Raw genomic sequence first — 4,218 nt, 5'->3', positions numbered from 1 at the left:
AAGGATTCGACGGCATTTTTTGTTAATGCTCCGTTCTCATACTGAAAGTCTTGCAAAAATACTAAGGAATAGCGTACGGCCGGATGTCACGCGCGTTTTTGCCGAAAAATGTCATTTTTAGCACAAAATTCAGAAGCATGTCAAAAATCACGATTTTTATTTTTTGCTTGCATTCAATTGATATTTGAAAGATCATGAGTTTCAATTGTCCCTTTTAATGAAATTGCAATTTAAATGTGTTTCCTTAGCATTTTAAAAAGTCATTTTGTACAGCCATATATGGGGCTCTCAAATGTTTGGGTGTTGTTTTCTCGAGATAATATTCACAGATTACTTAACGTTCTGCAAAGTTTGCTTTTCCAAGCTAATTAGATGATCTTCCAAAAGTAATTTAATGTTTTATAAAACTACAAGTGCTTCTTTAATTGAATGTGTCAATATTATTTCTAGTTTTCTTGAAGAAATCTTTACTTTTAATCAAAACTCTGAACTTGCAGGAACTCAGAAAATGCATTTTCCGAGCATTTTCCAGTAGCCCCGCGCAGCTTGTGTGCGCGCGAATACTTAATACGTGTGCGTACGTCTACCACGCACTACCCCTACGATCTAGCTACATACAGGTAAAATCTCTCGCGCGAGAGCTGCATGTTTTGGAAACGTGGTGACTGGAAAAGGGACTATTTCCTTCGAATGTAAGTAACTTAGTAAATAAATACATAGTTCCTTATTGCACTGCATAACGGAACTTAAAAATCTGTTTTGATCTATTAGTTAGATATACAACTTTGATCTGAGACTTGGTTAATATCAAGGTTCAAGCGCTAGTACTACGTTAGGCCGATGTCTTTAATTACTGTATTTCGCACCGATCCCGTGGGCGCGGGCATGCCTACCAACCCCCGGGCCGCCACCCGACCGTGCCGGCGGTGTTTGTTGGTGGAACAGCGATTATTCCGTAAAGCACGTCTTGACACGGTGCGAAAAGAGGCCTAACAAACATTAGGTCTACGTCTAGATTTAGGTGTCTTGTTAGTTCGATCTAGGTTTGTAATTTATGGCCTCATCACATGCAGTTGGACTGAATCCTCGTCTACTGTTAGGTCTAATCTAGTCTATCTAACGGTAATACACTCTCTCTAACTGTTAATACTAACGTTAGTGTTAGACATTCTAGCTAGTAGGGGTAGTGTTACTCTAACGACGAATGTTAGTGTTAGTGCTAGAATGTACGGCTACGCCTGTTATTATGCCAAAACAATTCAATCGGGCTAGGCCCTATGACACTAGTAGTATAATCACAATGAACTTAACACCTAACGTTAGCACATTAGCAGTTGTATGACGTGGACAGTACAGGTCCACTACTACTAACGTTACTGCGCTAGTTAGATGTATTTCTATTTGTAGGGCTAGAGCCAGGTCCAGGGCAAGGGGCTGTAGACTATACAGAAGATGTAGATGTAGATCTACCAACGTTTAGAGTCTAATAGTAATATACTAGACCTACAATATAAAATCTATGGCCGGGGTCTGAAGCATAAATAGCTGGCGTCTGGAATTAGGATCTAGGTCTAACCTTAGTCAAGATCTGGGCCACTGATTCTACCTAACGTTAGAGGTTTCTAGTAATCTACTACTCATATCTAGGCAGTTTTGTTGTAAAGACCCAGCTTACTAGGCCTAGCTAGACCTAAGTTTAGGTATCTAGAGGTTCTAAAATCTATGCATAATAATTATACTATATATGTAGGCTAACTTTGATCAAAAAGTTCATGTTAGATCTAACATTAGAAGATCCTAACATTAGCTCTAACGTGAATTATCTAGGCTAATATTAGTCTCTAGAGCAGAGGTCTAAGGTTGATTCCACTCTTTCTGGTATTGTACCTGTGGGTTCAGAAAAAGAGTCTAGGATTTAGGCCTAGGTGTTTTATATAAAAGCGAGTCTACAACCAAGTGATCTTGCCATTCGAATATGCCTGAAAGAGAGAGAGAGAGAGAGAGAGAGAAAGTGTTCAGTCCTGACTGCCAACCTCTCCTAATCTGTGAATCATTTACATGTACTCTTCTAGTTTACAAATAGATCTAGTCAAAGAGAAACTATTTAGAAATGTCTTTACTCATAAGTACCAAGTTCTTATGTTAATGTCTCAAAGAATAAAGGTTCATTTGAAAAAATGTAAATATTACACTTTTAATGGATCATTTATACCGACTCACTGAAACCTAAATATCTTCTTCTTTTTTAACTTTTTAAAAAGCTAAAAAAAAAATATATATCATCTTAATGAAAGAGATATATTTTTAGTTATAATTGATTTGCATGGGAAACAAAGAAAATTATGTCAATGTCAAGATGCCTTTTCAAAACAATTAAATTTCAAATTGATTTTATTTTTTGTTCACTATTAGCTTATAATGCTCTGCTTTAAAGATGAAAAAAAAAATTATTTGAGTCATGTTGATTTCTGTTTTCAGCTAGATGTACCAACAAGTGGACAGACTGAGTCTTGTCTTCAAACTTCACCAAAGAGAGAGACATATGCCTATTCTGACTTGCCAAAATCTAATTGTAAAGACTGAGCTCTTTCTACCTGCAACAAATTGCAGAACAACCAGAAGGTAAGAAACGGTAAATGTCTTAAATAGCGGTCTAATTTGAAATATCTTTTAAATACTAACTTACTAAGTGTTTGATTATCAAATGTATCACTTCAGTGCCCAGTTGAAAATAATGCCAAATCTAAATACATTGAGTATCAAATATTCCTATTCCATTTGAATAAATTGTAACAAGCATGTTTTCGCTTTGACAGTTGCATTACAATGCAGTGTACAAATACTTTGCAAACAAAGAGAGGAGAATAATCTTATACACGTGTATCTCCATTTATATAATAAGGGGAGCAAATCTATGATCGAATGTGTATTCTTGTTTTCTTGTAAATTCATTGCATGTTCTATTGTAGAGGATCATATGAAAGAACGGTATTCTATCTACTGAAGATGAGATCATATAAAAATCAAACATAAATGTAATCAAGTAAGATATTATATGTAATGAAATATTTCTCAACCATGTCAATTGGCACAAGTGTTTAATGTGTGCACAAATGAAAATACGTCTGTAGTCACAGATCAATTAACTTTCCATTGTTATTATGTTGCGTTAAGTATGACGTAAGGGTGATATGCTGTGATGTATTGTTCTTTATTTTTATCAAGGTGTCACCAACAAATGGACATGCTGAGTTTGAGATCACATCCACTAGAGTAAGGGGGAGATAGAAAGATGTCTTGACTGCGATGTGAATGCCCTTTACAGCTCAGAAGTAAGTGTCATCGATTTGAAATTAGGAATATCATCTCATGAATACAAATCGATTTATGCAAGGAAATCATATCCTAATCCACATACAAATGAGAGCATGATACAATCAAATATTTGTGTACAGGAATTACAGGTGTCAAGATGACTTCCATCCTACATAATTCATTTTCAGTAAGATATGGCTTTAGAGCATCAAAGATGATAATAACAATGACATGATTAATGTATTACATGTAAGACAAATTAATGTTGACAGTGACCTGAAGATCCAAAATCTCATACTAAGGGATTCATGAGATCGTGATGATTAATTCTAATTCATGATGAATGTGTTTGTTTATGTTGCAGTATGATTATCCTGTTTCACTCATAAAAATGATAACTTATTTAAGTTTTTGTTAATTGTATTTTCGACCAGAATTAGCACAAAGTGGACAAAATGGACCCTGCAAACCACAGCCAACTACGGACAAGAGAGAGAGAGAGAAAAAAGAAAGAGAGAGATGTCCTGACTACGAACCTCTAATCTGTGCATCCTGCACTCTATTTCGAAAGGAAATGTGGGAGGTAAGCAATAATACATGTACATGTAAAATGTAAACCCCAAATATGTTGGAATATTTTGTCAAGCCTTTGACATCTTGACCAAATTTTTGACTGTCGATCGTTCATTGGGCAGAAAATTAACGCATGTTTTGCTAAATGAATGCAGTACTGCATATGCATGTAGTCAATCACTCCAACAACGAAGATTTACATGAATTAACGCTGATTATTATTTTTTTTTTAGCCTCTGTCAAAGATGGTTGCAGGAGTTTTTATGTTGTTGCAGTCATCATTCACACGCACATCTGTCCTATTCTCATCTTGCAATAACTTAACATTTA

General features: G+C 35.5%; 1 long non-coding RNA gene across 1 annotated transcript; it reads left to right on the top strand.

The window, feature by feature from the left end:
• The first annotated feature begins 650 nt into the window (after positions 1-650).
• LOC139712142 (uncharacterized) lies at positions 651-3,258 on the top strand. Its single transcript, XR_011709556.1, has 3 exons — positions 651-692; positions 2,479-2,622; positions 3,226-3,258. It is a non-coding gene; the product is annotated as an uncharacterized lncRNA (long non-coding RNA).
• The last annotated feature ends 960 nt before the right edge of the window (positions 3,259-4,218 follow it).

The sequence above is a fragment of the Diadema antillarum genome, unplaced genomic scaffold (assembly GCF_040938485.1).
Source record: "Diadema antillarum isolate AM-2024a unplaced genomic scaffold, OU_Dant_1.0 seq00001761_RagTag, whole genome shotgun sequence".
Taxonomy (NCBI): domain Eukaryota; kingdom Metazoa; phylum Echinodermata; class Echinoidea; order Diadematoida; family Diadematidae; genus Diadema; species Diadema antillarum.
The sequence above is the reverse complement of the archived record's forward strand: the minus strand, read 5'-3'. Positions and strand labels throughout refer to the sequence as shown.